The following is an 18858-nucleotide window of genomic DNA, read 5'->3' as shown; positions in this document are numbered from 1 at the left end:
CCAACGTTCTTGTATTTACTGTGATTCTGGTGACCAACATTCTTGTCTTTACTGTGATTCTGGTGACCAACGTTCTTGTATTTACTGTGATTCTGGTGACCAACATTCTTGTATTTACTGTGATTCTGGTGACCAACATTCTTGTATTTACTGTGATTCTGGTGACCAACATTCTTGTATTTACTGTGATTCTATGGTCCAACATTCTTCTGTTTACTGTGATTCTGGTGACCAACATTCTTGTATTTACTGTGATTCTATGGGCCAACATTTTTGTGCTTACTGTGATTCTATGGTCCAACTTTCTTGTGTTTACTGTGATTATATGGGCCAACATTCTTGTATTTACTGTGATTCTATGGGCCAACCTTCTTGTATTTACTGTGATTCTATGGGCCAACTTTCTTGTGTTTACTGTGATTCTATGGGCCAACATTCTTGTATTTACTGTGATTCTATGGTCCAACATTCTTGTGTTTACTGTGATTCTATGGTCCAACATTCTTGTGTTTACTGTGATTCTATGGTCCAACATTCTTGTATTTACTGTGATTCTATGGGCCAACATTCTTGTATTTACTGTGATTCTATGGGCCAACATTCTTGTATTTACTGTGATTCTATGGGTCAACTTTCTTGTGTTTACTGTGATTTTATGGGCCAACTTTCTTGTCTTTACTGTGATTCTATGGGCCAACATTCTTGTATTTACTGTGATTCTATGGTCCAACATTCTTGTATTTACTGTGATTCTATGGTCCAACATTCTTGTATTTACTGTGATTCTATGGGCCAACATTCTTGTCTTTACTGTGATTCTATGGGCCAACATTCTTGTCTTTACTGTGATTCTATGTACCAACATTCTTGTCTTTACTGTGATTCTATGGGCCAACTTTCTAGTGTTTACTGTGATTCTATGGGCCAACATTCTTGTATTTACTGTGATTCTATGGACCAACATTCTTGTATTTACTGTGATTCTATGGGCCAACATTCTTGTGTTTACTGTGATTCTATGGGCCAACATTCTTGTGTTTACTGTGATTCTATGGGCCATCCTTCTTGTATTTACTGTGATTCTATGGGCCAACATTCTTGTGTTTACTGTGATTCTATGGGCCAACATTCGTGTGTTTACTGTGATTCTATGGGCCAACATTCTTGTATTTACTGTGATTCTATGGACCAACATTCTTGTATTTACTGTGATTCTATGGGCCAACATTCTTGTGTTTACTGTGATTCTATGGGCCAATTTTCTTGTCTTTACTGTGATTCTATGGGCCAACATTCTTGTATTTACTGTGATTCTATGGTCCAACATTCTTGTGTTTACTGTGATTCTATGGGCCAACATTCTTGTGTTTACTGTGATTCTATGGGCCAACATTCTTGTGTTTACTGTGATTCTATGGGCCAACATTCTTGTATTTACTGTGATTCTATGGACCAACATTCTTGTATTTACTGTGATTCTATGGGCCAACATTCTTGTGTTTACTGTGATTCTATGGGCCAACATTCTTGTGTTTACTGTGATTCTATGCGCCAACATTCTTGTGTTTACTGTGATTCTATGGGCCAACATTCTTGTATTTACTGTGATTATATGGGCCAACTTTCTTGTTTTTATTGTGATTCTATGGACCAACTTTCTTGTGTTTACTGTGATTCTATGGGCCATCCTTCTTGTATTTACTGTGATTCTATGGTCCAACATTCTTGTGTTTACTGTTATTCTATGGGCCAACATTCTTGTATTTACTGTGATTCTATGGACCAACATTCTTGTATTTACTGTGATTCTATGGACCAACATTTTTGTGTTTACTGTGATTCTATGGACCAACATTCTTGTGTTTACTGTGATTCTATGGTCCAACATTCTTGTATTTACTGTGATTCTGTGGACCAACATTCTTGTATTTACTGTGATTCTATGGACCAACATTCTTGTGTTTACTGTGATTCTATGGACCAACATTCTTGTGTTTACTCTGATTCTATGGGCCAACATTCTTGTTTTTACTGTGATTCTATGGGCCAACATTCTTGTATTTACTGTGATTCTATGGGCCAACTTTCTTGTGTTTACTGTGATTCTATGGGCCAACATTCTTGTATTTACTGTGATTCTATGGGCCAACATTCTTGTATTTACTGTGATTCTATGGGCCAACATTCTTGTATTTACTGTGATTATATGGGCCAACATTCTTGTATTTACTGTGATTCTGTTGACCAACATTCTTGTAATAGGAAGTGTTACTGTATTCTATTCGATAAGAGTTGTTGTATACGTGGGTTATATCTATCGATATTTATCGTATTATAACTAAAACTAAGAAATTTTAAAAGTATTCATTTATTAATTCATTTAAAAACAACAGTAATAAACCTATTACATGTTAAACATGACAATTTTTAAATGAAAAATTACTGTAGTTTTTAAAACAAAACAAAATAGTAATATGCGTGGCATTGTGTTACATGTTCGGAAATCTTTAATGTTGGTCTTAATAGAAGACAGATGGATTCTTATATCTGCTTCAACATTCATTCTGTTGCGTTATATTGTTTCGTTTGTAGATATGTAGTTGGGAAATGGAGGAGTATTTTAACATATATTCCTTGATACCACACCAACACTCGAACTAGTGGTAGTTTCTCAAAGGTTAGTTGGAACGTGAAATCTGAAACCATATCAATGAACTTTTCGTACTCTGTTACATCAAATTCCACTTGTCTGTCCTGCACTTTGAATGGATTTTTTTAGCAATGTATGATTTTATAACATCATGCATTGGTCATTTGAAACATATTGGTTCAGTGTGTTATGTAGACCCTGCATGGCCAGGTGGTTAAGGCACTCGACTCATCGCGGGTTCGAATTCTCGTAACACCTAACATGCTCGCCCTTTCAATCGTTGGAGTGCTATAATGTTACGGTCAATCCCACTATTTCGTGGTAGAAGAGTAGCCCAAAATTTGTCGGTGGTTGGTGATGACTAGCTGCCTTTCCTCTAGTTTTACACTGCTAAATTAGGGACGGCTAGCACAGATAGCTATCGTGTAGCTTTGCCCGAAATTCCATACAAACAAACAAACAATGAGGTTATAGAGATTTCTCAAAGACACAAAACTAAGACGTTGGTCTTTTTCACTCTCATTCTCTAACTGGGTTCAAAACGCACCAAAACATTTCATTGAAGGAATTATATTATGAAAATAGTTTTGACCTCGGGAACCCCAGAAGTCCTTGGACCACACTTCGAGAAACGCTGCATTAGTCATCGATTCTTCCTATGAAAAATTGTAAAGGATGTTGCCTCGTCTTGTGTAGACGGTCAATTTTCATGTGAAAGGACCTAACGACCACCAAGATAAAAACGTTTGGTTAACGTGTTAATGTTTTCCTGTGATTTATATTAGCAGCTGTTTTTTGTCGAAATCTAGCACGTTTTTTAGCTTCATGTTTTATACATTACTAAGTTTGTGAGTCACTCAGTAAAGTCTGGGTTTTCATTCCGAGTCATTCTATGAATTTTAATTTTTAAGTAATTGAAAATAACCATTTTCATTAACTTTCTAATAAAATAGTGTTAAAGTTGTCGTTCCCGTGTTAACTTTACTATACGAATGATAAAATTCGACTTATTATAACTAAAGTAAACAGAGACAGTTGTGTGTTTACAGATATTCCCTACGGTTATTGTTGTGCTAGTATATGAGTTATGATTAATTTATTCTCTATATACCGTGTTTCTCCGATAATAAGACCTACCCATAAAATAAGACCTAGTGTGATTTTTGGGGATAGTTTTAATATAAGCCCTACCCTTAAAACAAGCCCTAGTTAAGAGTGGCAGGAAGAGGAAAGAAATAAAAAAAAATTAATTTATTATTTAGTTTAATAGTTTAATAATAGTTTATTTTAAATGGTTAGTTTAATAGCCTTACTTTGTAACTTCATTTTTTTAATATATCAAAATAAGACATCCTTTGAAAATAAGCCCTAGTGTCATATTTTGGAGTGAAAATTAATATAAACCCTGTCTTATTTTCGGAGAAACACGGTAGTATGCATGAATCTAATTCATATAATAATATTCAGTGCTTCGCAAACTTTATGAAGGCGTGGGCTTTGTTTGGGGTCTCTGTTTTCTACCAACCCACTTGAGTTCACTTAACTTTGTGTTGGAGAACGTTACTGATTCGTGTTCGTTTGGTAACGGTGCTGATGCATGCCGGGATAGTGAAATGAACGTCAGTTAGTGTTACAAACCATAAATATTATCGTGGTATTAATTCAGTAGCTGTTTTACGAGTGTTGCTTTTAGTAACGAATTGCCGATCTACTGCAGAAGCGTTGCGGTAATGAAAGTGTTTAAATCACGTGAAGTCTCGCGATAACAAACATAAAATTAGTTGACGTTAATAGCTCGTAGATGGGGTGATATCTCCAGGTGTACACCTCGTTGGGTTACCAGTTCACCCACGTATGTACGTAGGTACACCCACGTGAAGTAGTTGCTACCGGAGGCTAACTTGTTATATACGCATGACCTGTTTTGGACTGATTTCCGTCACTTCCCGTTTCGAAACTCTGGGGTTTTTCTTAGTAGGGCCAGATGTGGACTATAGTATGGAACCAGTTTTAATTGTTTTGTGATAGAAAACGTGAATAATTCTGAGGTCTTTGGGTGCTACGGTATAGAACCACAAAGTAAATAAAAACTAGGATATTCTGTACCCGGTCGTGTGGTTAAAAATGTCATGGTTGGATTATGGCCGTCAGTCTCACTATTAATGGTCACTTGACGAAACCTAATAATTACTTTTATAATTACGCGATCCTTCATTTTATGTACAGGGAAGTTTCCTTTATTGGTGTACTGATAAGACGCATTGACGCCGTGATACATGCAAGGTTTGCTGACAGGTTGGTCCAGTGGCGCACCAGTTATAAATACATCTACACACACACATACAGACGTTTGTCAGACAAGTCATTATCCCATGAAAGGCCCAGCATGGCATGGTGGTTAAGGCACTCGACTTGAAATTCGCGAGTCTGGGTTCGAATCTCTATTACCCAACACCTCGTTCTTTCAGCCGTATGGGCGTTATAAAGTGGCTTCCAATCCCACTATTTGTTGGTTAAAGGTGCTTTCTGTCTAGTCTTTCTCTGCAACAATAACTAATGACTGATTCGTTAAAATATAAATGAAATTTTAAAAACACAACGCTTTAGTGAAGCAGTGTGTGGTTTAGTTGGTACTAGCAAAGGTATTCATATTCGCACGTTATTCGTTTAGTTGGTTTCACGTGGATGGTGGCACGGTGTGCGTATGCGCCATTCGCCACCAATAAGACAGTCTGCAGGGGGAACATTTGTTACACCGTCCAAGACAATAAGAAGCAACAAAGGGAAAGAAATGACGGGTTTTAGAGGCTTCAGTGTGGCATACTCAAGAACACCAGAACGTATCATGACTGTTATAGGTCGGAGAAACACACACGCACAGACATAAGTGGTTTTATAATTGTACATATAACAAAACGAGCGATATTTTGATGTAAAGTTTTAGAGTAGTTTGATATTGTACTGTTGTTAAGTCATAACTTTTCTGTTTCACATCTGGTTTGTTGCTCAAACTTTGACGTTGATTTTAGTTCGTGGTAAAATAATGATAGTAAAAACATCTTCATGTTCGGGTTTCGTAAGGTGACACTTTCCCAGTTGTTCAGTGGAAAGTGAAGGGTTATAAAACGCTAAAAATCATGTTTCGATACTTGTAGCTATTGTGTAGCTTTGTTCGCTTAACAAAAAACTGGTGATTATTTCATTGTTGTTCTGTATTATTGAGGTAGTTATGGTGTACTTCATTCATACGTTTGTTTGTTTAGCGCTATGTTAAAATCTACGCAGAGAATCGAATCCAGGATTTTGTAAACAGTAGAGGAATCTTATCAGTAAAGATAATCTCCTTTAGAAACATTGAACAAACATCTGACATGTACAAAATAAACAGTTGGTGAACGTGTTGACAGTAGTGGGTCCGGATAACAGTGGGTGAATGTGTTGACAAGTAGTGGGTCCGGATAACAGTGGGTGAAACGTGTTGACAAGTAGTGGGTCCGGATAACAGTGGGTGAATGTGTTGACAGTAGTGGGTCCGGATAACAGTGGGTGAATGTGTTGACAGTAGTGGGTCCGGATAACAGTGGGTGAATGTGTTGACAAGTAGTGGGTCCGGATAACAGTGGGTGAATGTGTTGACAAGTAGTGGGTCCGGATAACAGTGGGTGAATGTGTTGACAAGTAGTGGGTCGGGATAACAGTGGGTGAATGTGCTGACAAGTAGTGGGTCCGGATAACAGTAGGTGAAACGTGTTGACAGTAGTGGGTCCGGATAACAGTAGGTGAAACGTGTTGACAGTAGTGGGTCCGGATGACAATGGGTGAAACGTGTTGACAGTAGTGGGTCCGGATAACAGTTGGTGAATGTGTTGACAAGTAGTGGGTCGGGATAACAGTGGGTGAATGTGTTGACAAGTAGTGGGTCCGGATAACAGTGGGTGAATGTGTTGACAAGCAGTGGGTCCGGATAACAGTAGGTGAAACGTGTTGACAGTAGTGGGTCCGGATAACAGTAGGTGAAACGTGTTGACAGTAGTGGGTCCGGATAACTGTGGGTGAACGTGATTAACAGTAAGAGAATGTCTCTTACAGTTATCTTAAAATGTTGGGATCGATCGAAAACCTAGAAAAGTATTCACGCTGGATTTGGATCAAAAAGAACTTTACTTATAGAACTGTGTTGGCTGATAAAAGCTGGTTTAAGCTGTATAGTAACTGAGCTGCTGTTAATTTTTATTCACTGGGGCGTGGCCTTTTAGTGCATGTTTCTCTTTATCTAATCAAAATGCTCTGTTTTTATATCACAGTTTCACTGTGCTGTCCTATTTCCGTTTCGTTTTTAGGTTTCTTTGAATTGGTATAGAAAGTTTGTTAAGTATGTTAATAGGCTTGTGTTTTTTAGTATAAATGCTTAAGATAACTGAATTATTAAATGAACAAATAAATTTTGTTTCACGACTATGCTGTAAGTGTTCTTTACCGCAATGATTATAATCAAGCTTTTAAAATAAACATTTAAACGCAGATAACTGTTTCACGATTCATCAGTTGTGTACCATCGTTTACTAGCGACATTTTCGGCCGTAATCCCAATAATATCTCGCGAATTTCGGTTAATTTAGTAGATGTAGACTAGTCCTAAATTCCATACATTAAACTGACAATATCAAATAATCCTCACAATCAAATATATAATAAATAAAATAGATAAGTAAATCCAAATATTACTTAAACATTTTAACCTATACTGTTAATGAAAGTAACATCAAAGAAATAATACAACCCATGTTTTAGGCACTGAGTTCGCTTAACAGAAGTAGTCCTTACCTATGATTATTATTATTCTGGATTTGTATTTTTTAATATGCACTTGACAGTTTTAGAGAGAATTATTCATGAATTAATAGGTGTAAGAGTAAGTGATACGTCGACTTTTTCTTTTACTTCTCTTTGGACAACTATTCCCAATATTATTAGTGAAAGTACATATTCCTCCAAGAAATAGTTGGGTTCTATTCTTCAGCGTGCTTATTCTGCGTCAGATCAAATTATCTTTATTAATTAATGTGATCCTTCTTCGTTCTTCACAGTCCAATCTCAGGGAACGTGCTTAAAAACCAGTCTAAAGTAACTCCCGCCACCTTGCGGACAACGTAACATATGTTCTGTGTTCACAACAGGATCTTGCATTTTTTTTATTGCTGTACAGATGTAACTTTTAGTGGCTCACGTGAGGGCCCAGTTAGAACAAGTTCACACAGTGACTTCAAAGTTTTTATGTTCATATTCATACACAAATCTCTTACGTACAACGTTTCATTTCTTCATCCGTCACCTTAGAACAAAAGTTACCCTGAGGTACCCTGCTCTTTGTAAGACTCGACGTGAGATGTGTTTTTTTTTCCTTAACTCACTAGTAGTATCGCTATTAGAAACCTTGAGGCGGTTACTTACATGATGGTGCAGGAATGTTTTCTAGATTAGAACATTTTTGTTTCTTTGTTCTTGAATTTCGCGCAGAGCTACACTAGGGCTGTCTGCGCTAGCCGTTCCTAATTTAATAGGGATGTACTGTAGGGAAGACAGCTAGTCAACACACCCATATTTAATAGTGATGGACTGTATGGAAGACAGCTAGTCAACACACCCATACTTGATAGTGATGGACTGTATGGAAGACAGCTGGTCAACACACCCATATTTAATAGTGATGGGCTGTAGGGAAGACAGCTGGTCAACACACCCATATTTAATAGTGATGGACTGTATAAAAGACAGCTAGTCAACACACCCATACTTAATAGTGATGGACTGTATGGAAGACAGCTGGTCAACACACCCATATTTAATAGTGATGGACTGTATGGAAGACAGCTGGTCAACACACCCATATTTAATAGTGATGGGTTGTAGGGAAGACAGCTGGTCAACACACCCATATTTAATAGTGATGGGCTGTAGGGAAGACAGCTAGTCAACACACCCATATTTAATAGTGATGGACTGTATGGAAGACAGCTAGTCAACACACCCATATTTAATAGTGATGGGCTGTAGGGAAGACAGCTGGTCAACACACCCATATTTAATAGTGATGGACTGTATGGAAGACAGCTGGTCAACACACCCATATTTAATAGTGATGGACTGTATGGAAGACAGCTAGTCAACACACCCATATTTAATAGTGATGGACTGTATGGAAGACAGCTGGTCAACACACCCATTGCCATTTTTTGGATACTCTTTTATCAACTATTACTGAGATTGACCGTATCTTTATAACGCATCCACGGCTGAAAGGATTGAGAGTCGAGCACCTCAATTTTGAGAGGGTGAACTGACGCTCACGTGCATCTGAATATCCAAGATTTGGTGTTGCATTTTGCAGAAAATATATATGGTAAGACAATGAAGCCTCCATCCAGACTATCTCTTAGAAAGCACCAGAGGTCGCGCAATGACACGATTCCAGCACTAAAATGTTTTAAAAGTGGATTTGAAAGTTGCTGATGGTAGTAGCTTTGTTAGCATATACACTGATGGCCAAAATCTTAAGGCCAATGAACATAAAAGTAAAAATATGCATTTTGCGTTGTTAGCCTCAACCAGTTATTTGAGTAGAGCTTCGAAAGATGAAAGTAAAAAAAAGCGAAAATAAAAATAAACTTTTTTTAGCATTTAATAGGGAAAATGTGAACACTATGAAATTAGCCTAAATACTAGCTGGTCAAAATTTTAAAACCATACCAAAAAGAAGTCCTAAACAGGATAGAAAATGCCCAACAAGAGGTCTCAGTAGTGAGTTGCACGGCCATCATTACGAATACCTTCCAATATTCGCTTTGGCATGATCGATATAAATGTTTGCAGAAGGCTGGCTGGAATGTTATTCCAAGTGGTGAAGATGGCTTCACGAAGATCATGGACTGTTGACGTCCATTTCTATAGACTTCCCTTGCCATCCACCCCCAAACATTTTCAATGGGGTTCAGTTCGGGCGAACACGCTGGATGGTTCAAAAGAATCACGTTATTCACCATGAAAAAGTCCTTTGTCCTGCGGGCATTGTGCATTGCAGCGTTGTCCTGCTGAAAGATCCAGTCATTTCCACACAAGCGAGGGCCTTTAGTCATTAACGATGCTCTCTCCAACATGCCAATGTAGCTAGCTGCTGTTTGACACCCCTGTATAACCTGAAGCTCCATTGTTCCATGGAAGGAGAAAGCACCCCAGATCATGATGGAATCTCCTCCACTGTGTAGTGTAGAAAATGTCTCTGATGGGATATCCTTATCGTGCCAGTAACGTTGAAAGCCATCTGGAAAATCAAGGTTAAATTTTTTCTCATCAGAGAACAAAACCTTCGTCCACTTTTCTACGTCCCATGTTTGGTGCTTCTCAGCAAAGTTTAACCGAGCTGTTTCGTGGTCTGGAAGGAGGCGTGACCTTTGAAGACGTTTACGGTTTTAAAAGCTTTCTCTCGTAGATGCCGTCTTATTGTTCTTGAGCTGCATTCTGCGTCCGTAAGGGCCTTAATCTGGTTCGACGATCGGCTGGTGTCTTGCCGGACAACCCGTCGAATCATCCTGCTCAATACCTGCGAAGTTTTTTTGGGCCAACCACTTGAAGTTTTCGTTCCGTATCCCTGAGGGTCTTTTAAGAAATTTGCAACAGTTTTACTTCACCCAATCTCACCAGCGATGGCACGTTGAGAGAGAACTTACTTTTGCAGCTTGACAATTCTGCCACGTTCAAACTCTGTCAACTTTTTAGCATTTGCCATGTTTTTACCCAATGTAACACAGGAAATGTCAGTTGGAGATGTTGACAACGCTAATGCTTCAACACAAATGACTAAATTTTGTTACGTGTTTACCGATTAACGCTTCGTTTCAGTATGGTCTTAAACTTTTGACTAGCTAGTATTTAGGCTAATTTCTTAGTGTTCTCATTTCCCCTATTAAATGCTGAAAAAGTTTTTTATATTTATTTTCCCTTTTCTTATTTTCATCTTTCGAAGCTCTACTCAGAGAACTGGTTGAGTCTAACAACGCAAAATGCATATTTTTTCTTTGTGTTAATTGGCCTTAAGATTTTGGCCGGCAGTGTATTTTAGTATCTCTGTAGTATATACAAATTAGTTGAAAGTGGTTTTTCTTTCAATATTCCTCTTAATTTGGTAGCTGTTGCTCTAAATCAGCGGTGTATAAATAGAAATAACACTTCAGATTTGTATCGTTTGTCTCCTAGTGTTACACACAGTTCATTAAGTAACTACAGATCGAAGTTAGACACGAATCGTATCCACTGTCACACAGAGGTTTATTGATTCTGTAATATTTCGAATTCGAATTTAATTGTTTTCGATTCATCACACTCGTAAATATGACTCATATGTTCACATTAGTTAGCAGATGTGAGTGTCTTCTAAAGGACAACAAATTTCAGGTCAGTTTATTTACTGAAATTATGTGTCAGTTTGAGACGTGCTTTGACCTTAAAAAAGGTTTGAAAACAGATGGGAAAATGACAAGGGTTTAGTACTCGAAGCACGTGGTTAGGAAGCGGAGAAAAAAGAACTGAAGAAAACTAAAATTGTTATAATATTGGCTCTTAGTGTAAACAGGTCACGTTAATTAAATGTTAAACTAAATCGTGAGACGTCAAAAGTGTGCTACATTAAGTACTCTTGAAACTATCTTTTCTTACGGTCATTTCTTTTGTTTACGCTTATGATTTCTTGACAAAGTAGAGTAAATAAATAAATATAAAAGAAAGACGGACATTTTGTTTCTAAATGTTTTCATCAGTGATTTCCATAGTTGATCTTTGAAGTATGGGTTATTTTATATATAGTTCGCCAGAAAATATCCGTCGTGTTGCGAGACATTCTGGTCAAGCTTACATATAAACCTACGACCTGACCTTTATAGAGCATGATTTGGACCAAAACAACACGTGCATCATACCAAGCCTCGAGTATCATCAGATTGCTAAGAATCATTCATGTAGGTAACTTTGGAACATTCGAGATCTTGGTTCGTTAAGACCAGTGGTTCCCAACCAGGGGTGCGAGATAACATTCGTTTTGGCCACCTTCACCTTTATTCTCAAATAAATAATTACTGTAAGGGATGACAGAACATATTAAAATTTTTTAGGGGTGCGGGGCATAAATAAGGTTGGGAACCACTGGTTAAGACGGACGACACTAGAAGTTTGTTTAGGGTTAAGACAGACGACATCGGATGTTAAATCAGCTTTCAAACGGATGACGCTAGAAGTTTAGGGTTAAGATGGATAGCAGCAGACGTTGAATCAGTGTTAAGATAGACGGACGACACTGGAAGTTGGTTTAGCGTTAATATGGATGACCCATTGTTTGGCTTTATACTTAACTACAAATGTTTACGTGAACTATTTGTACTCTAGATACACAACGTGACTTTAAGACTAATATAAGACGTCACACCAGCATTCTTATTATCACATAACAAGTAAACCGTTAAAAGATGTTCGTGTTATAAGCTATGGCCGGACCATAACCAGACAGTTATCACTAGGCATTTAGCCATGTCTTAGCAGATTAGCGAAGGTATGCGATAATGCTGAGTTTTAAATTATTACTATAAGTGAAAGTGTTCGCTATACCTTGCCATTATTACACAAACCATTCATAGTGAAGAAGGGTATCCGAGCTACGCACGGTATTAAACGTCACTTTTGTATGGTGTAAGCCTAATGTATATTGCAACCGACCTTCTCGCTCAGTTACAAGTAAGTCTTCTTTAACGGAATAAAGGCGGTAAATTTTAAATGGCTGATAAAATACAATCGTAATTCGTATGTTTATATTAAGTTCTATCTTTCAGGAGTCAGACCTGAGTTCCTCTAACGAACTTAATTTTAACTGGTTAAATCAATTCCTCATAAATACAGGCAAATATATGAATATTACAGTTGAAATATTAGGTTCGGAGAAAGTTCAATCAGTTCCTCATGCACATACGATGCATATAAAAGGATAACATCCTGAAATTATGACTGACATATATATGCAAACATATACATGTTTTCTCGACATCACTGATTATGACTGACATAGTTATTACTTTTCTACATTAAACTCACAGTGTAATTTGTAGTTCATCAGAATATCCTTCCACCAGCTCCGGGTTACAACACTTTAACCCTTCAACTGAGGTCCATATTATATGATCAAACTTTTTGTGTTAAAAATTTTCTATGGCGTCCTTCGAAAATGCGCGAATTTTTGCGCGTGTGGTGATAGTCATATTTATACAAGTTGCAAACGATGGGTTAAAGAGCCCCTTTCTCTGGTTTGGAGGGGAGTTTCGCCACTAGTTCTGAATTTAACATTTGAAAAATTTGTTTCTTACCAGTTTAGCACAAAGCTACACAATGGGCTATCTATGCTGTGGCAACCATGGATATCGACACCCGGTTTTTGTATTCAGACTTTTCGTTATGCCATTCAGGGCACACTTGAAAAGACCAGTCTTTCTGATTGGGAAGGAAACTGCTGTCAGTATTTGAAAAGACCGAAGTTTCCTTACTGGTAAGGAAGCTGTGACGTCATTAAAATAAATAATGTTATCAAACCATTTTGTTGATGAAACTAGTAGTGAACACCATTATCAAACCATTATTTTGATGAAACTAGTAGTGAACACCATTATCAAACCATTTTGTTGATGAAACTAGTAGTGAACACCATTATCAAACCATTTTGTTGATGAAACTAGTAGTGAACACCATTATCAAACCATTTTGTTGATGAAACTAGTAGTGAACACCATTATCAAACCATTTTGTTGATGAAACTAGTAGTGAACACCATTATCAAACCATTTTGTTGATGAAACTAGTAGTGAACACCATTATCAAACCATTTTGTTGATGAAACTAGTAGTGAACACCATTATCAAACCATTTTGTTGATGAAACTAGTAGTGAACACCATTATCAAACCATTTTGTTGATGAAACTAGTAGTGAACACCATTATCAAACCATTTTGTTGATGAAACTAGTAGTGAACACCATTATCAAACCATGTTGTTGATGAAACTAGTAGTGAACACTATTATCAAACCATTTTGTTGATGAAACTAGTAGTGAACACCATTATCAAACCATTTTGTTGATGAAACTAGTAGTGAACACCATTATCAAACCATTTTGTTGATGAAACTAGTAGTGAACACCATTACCAAACCATTTTGTTGATGAAACTAGTAGTGAACACCATTATCAAACCATTTTGTTGATGAAACTAGTAGTGAACACCATTATCAAACCATTTTGTTGATGAAACTAGTAGTGAACACCATTATCAAACCATTTTGTTGATGAAACTAGTAGTGAACACCATTATCAAACCATTTTGTTGATGAAACTAGTAGTGAACACCATTATCAAACCATTTTGTTGATGAAACTAGTAGTGAACACCATTATCAAACCATTTTGTTGATGAAACTAGTAGTGAACGTATGGCTAGTGTGAAGTTTCTGAAACTAGAACACAATAAGGTAGTTATTTATGAATTCATGAACACGCAAGTCGTAACTTCTGTCAACGTGTTTACATAATTAAAATACTGATACATAGATGTATTCTTAGCCGTCTTGTGTTTTTATTTCTTCACGGGTCTGTGCTTTAATTCGTTACAGAAAGTAGATCAGAAATTTGCAGAGGGCAAAATTTGACGACCATTTTTTTTTTGAAATGTACATATCATGTCTGTTACAGTATTTATTATGTACACATTGAGCTATCTGTTTTGTCCACCGTATTTTGGCGTTGTAACTCAGTAGACTTACCACTGCCCCACCGACAAACTAACATTCTTTATCTACTGGGCGAATATGATCGTTCTTTGTTTTATTTTTCTGCATAACAACAATTGTGACGTTCCTGTCCATTTGAAAAATGTCCTTATTTGATGTTAAAGAGTTGGATCCAGGACAATGTTTCATCGGAGCAAAAAAAATACAGAAATAAAAAAATAAGGTAACTTTTGATGTATACATAAATACAAAGTTTCTCAACAATCTGGTACTTTGTCGTAAACATTTTGTGTTACTTTGATAAAACAATAGGATGCATACTTTGTGAAACATTATGACTTGAATGCGGTTATTATTAAACTAAGTCGACCACAAAATGTTTCTAAATCTTATAAATATTCATTAAGTTTTTTGAACGATTTCAGTTGCTTTGAATTTTTGCTTTACATGAATCGTCGTATTTTTGTGTTCAGACAAAATTGTTTTTTTCGTATAAGTATGTATTTTGTATTTTCCAATCATTTTAGTCTTGTATTCGACTGAAAATGTGTTACACAATTGTTTTAAAAGAGAAACATTTCTTTCTGATGAGACTTCAATTTTATCCGACGTTGTGTAATTTCTCACCATGAAAATACAAGCTATAGTTACTAAATTACCTACCTAACTAGATTCTCAATTTGAAACAAAGAAATCTTAAATTGCAAACAAAATTTTAAGATGTCTTTAAAAGTAATAACAATAATGAACAAGGTATATTAAATAAAACATTTGGGTGAATTATTGTCCTTTGTTTTCCCAAAATCTAGTGAAACGTAGCCGGTATCCGTGGTGTTGCACTCGGATCATATTAGTCGCTGTACTTAAAATGGGACGGTTGGTGATACTTGCAGTGATGTAGAAACAATTAATGAAATTATAACCGAAATCAAAAACTGTATATGTGCTCGTTACTCTAATTGTCACGTAAATCTCGCGTGTACTTGTACTCACCACCCCTATTGTCATGAAATGTAGCTAGAAACCTAAAACTAGTCTAGGCGTGCTCTAACAACAATGTCAGTTTCAGTAAGTTTAGTAAATCACCAACGTCAGCGGATAATTGGCATTCCAGCAACACGGAAGTTCAGCTCGCTGCTAAGGAATGCGTTTATTTGGTATTGTTAACTTTACCTTATTTGCACTATTTCCCATTGCGCTGTAATACAATCCTAATACACTGATGCTGCTCTCCAGAGCCTCCTTACCCTTTTAATTGACATCATAATCGTCCACTGAATGTGTACTCGTTTGGATGTTGTGACGCTTATAAATAATGGTCTGGGAACCGAGAGCAAATTAACGTGCTTAACCCACAGCTTAATGCATGTGTGGTGTGAAAATGACAGTTAAAATTTGGAAGCTTAATATCCCGTTCATATTGTATTAACTTAAAACATTAATACCAGTATTATAATACACGTAACTCCCTCTTGTAAACCTTAATATTAAGAACACATTTAACCACAACTTGAAGTTCAGACTGTTTTATTGTTACTTGGAGGGTAAGGTCGTAGTTATATCTAAATATGTTTGTTAAAAAATCGATTTGATTTTCATTGAATATTTTAGTTCTTTTGTCCTCGGATTAGCACGCTCCAGATTTATGTACTAATTTAAAAAACAGAATTGGAAAGCATGTTGACTTTTTACACACACTTGTGAAAGTATGTTGATTCATAATATAACACGTAGTCGTTAATTAGAAAATCCTGTGAATTTTTGTTTTTTGGAATTTCGCACAAAGCTACTCGAGGGCTGTCTGTGCTAGCCGTCCCTAATTTAGTGTAAGACCAGAGGGAAGGCAGCTTGTCATCACCACCCACCGCCAACTCTTGGGCTACTCTTTTACCAACGAATAGTGGGATTGACCGTAACATTATAACGCCCCCACGGCTGGGAGGGCGAGCATGTTTTAGCGCGACTCGGGCGCGAACCCGCGACCCTCAGATTACGAAGTGCACGCCTTAACGCGCCATGCCAGGCCTAAAATCCTGTGAAAGTGGTAAACTTCATGAGTTTTGTTTTTATGAGATTTTCCGTAATTAAGCAACACAGATGTCGAAAATAATATTCATTTTTTTCTATCACTTAAAGATTTTTTTTTGTTTACAAATCGAGAAGAAAAAACAAAAACTTGCATAAATCAAATTATTATTTAGTTTACCACAATAGACATTTTTATTAATAATATATGGGTTCTAGAACGATCGATAAAGACCCTGACGTCTAGACTCTAGAGAAATCTATAGCCATTGGTTGTCAACATTTTAATTCTAATAAAATACGACCCGATTTCAATGAAAATGATTCACTTGTGTTAAAGTACATGTGACGTTTTGTGAAAAATCTGTACGTGATGGAGAAAAGCGAATATTATATTCGAATACAGCGTATTGTACACGAATTGTTGTAGAACAGTAAAATATTCAGTACAATAAAACTATAGCAGGCCTGTGTTATTAGTGCAGTATTAATGTTTCAATCAATTTTTGTATCAAACGGTTTACTTTTTCATTAGATTTTGTGAGTTTTTAACCATTTTTAAGTTTAATTTTAAATTTTAAAGTTGTTAATTTGCTTGTGCCATAAAATCACAAATCAGCACGTGTTTATCTGTTATGAATAATATAGACGTGATGTGTGCGAAATAAACGTTTTTTATCGCATTCTCTTAAACCAGCCTTCCCTCCTTCCCCCCGTAAGTAGCACGTGTTTTATAAACCTCGTTTTCTCCGAAACACTTTACCATCTGTGATGTCATATTTTTCGTGCTTTGGTTTCAAACCTAGGGCCATTAATGACACGAAATAGGTCAGCGATAACAAAACGTAAGAAAGGGGTCCATTGTGATTGACATAGGTCAGCATGGCCAAGACCCTTTGTATCCTAAGCCTAACCAACCGGTCTGACCTGTTCGGGGAATCTTCTTCACATGACAGCCTACATGTGAGGGACAACAACATCTTTTGAAATTTCTAAGCACGCGGAAACTTGATGGTCTTGTAGGTGTAACAGTGTGGGTGTTTAAATACTTTCTACATCGTAATATGGTGCGTTGTTTTTATTTTATTATCTGGAAACAGCTTTTCCTATTTCTTTAGATCACACCACATCAGTATTTCCTTAACTTCTGGCATATTGGTGGAAATAGATGGGGGGGAATAACATGTCATGTAGTATACCCTAAACATGGACAAGGTGGGTCGCTTACGTAAAATTAAAGTATTTGTCATACATTTTACACGAACCAAATAAGCTAGAGAAATCGAGTCGTTTATGAACCGCTGAATATTTTAACCTCAGTAATGTTCTTCTGATACAATGGAAGACGATTTTATTTGACCAGAAACACTAATAAGAATGGTCTTATTACAGAGTTAGTGTTAAATAAAATATTGACGAATCAGACATAACGTTTCTTGCTTCGTATTTCGATGAAATCTTGAAGAATATTATATTGGTGTTATTTACGATCCTAATACGGTGGAAACAATGAACTTCGATAACTAGGCGTTGAATGGTTGCAACATACACCAGGGATATTAGTACACTGCACCTTAACCCTGACTTAGGTCATTGTGTGGGAGAGAAACGGTGCACCTATTTGGCAGCTGAGGTTATTAAACTCCGTTTCTTGCTCTTATATAGATTGAGGTGTGTGGAGGTACAGAATATCTAACTATACTTACCAAGGACCGGTTATTAAGAATAGAAACCTTCACGTTACATCTGTTTGTCTCTCCGTTCCTCTGTGTTTCTAATTTGTAACAATTTAACAAAATTTAAGACCTCTGCTTTTTTGTTGTTGTTAAATACGCAGTTTTATTTAAACCTTGGAAAGTTCTTACAGCTGTTGAAAGTCGATCGTCTTGTCGGGAAATCTTTTTTTTTTTAATTGTAGAAAGTCAGTTTCTTCTTAAAAATGAAACAAAATATTATGAGGCATCGTTAATAATACTTCAAACGATAAGAGTTGAAACCCTATAAGGATATAGTATTCTGATATTACTCTGTAACCAAACCCACCTTGCCAATGTTTTACTGTTACCAGTTCATATTAACACGTGTATAACTTGCATTTACATCACCTGTATTTATATGTATAAAAGCAAAACCGAAACTGATGTCTTGGAAGTTGAGTAAATAACGTTTTCTGGTATTCAGTAGAGTACATCCGAGTCGAACGTTTCTTTTACTTAGCTACTTACAGTTGCGGAGATCCTGTTATTATATAACTTCTTATCTTTGAAGTGCGCACGATCACTTACTGATAACTACATAGAAAAGAGTTGAACTTGAGATTGTTAAGTAACTTACGATGTGTTACTGTTTTGAAAGCTTAAAACTATTTATTT

Source organism: Tachypleus tridentatus, chromosome 7, assembly GCF_004210375.1.
Source record: "Tachypleus tridentatus isolate NWPU-2018 chromosome 7, ASM421037v1, whole genome shotgun sequence".
NCBI lineage: Eukaryota > Metazoa > Arthropoda > Merostomata > Xiphosura > Limulidae > Tachypleus > Tachypleus tridentatus.
This window is presented reverse-complemented; position numbering follows the sequence as displayed.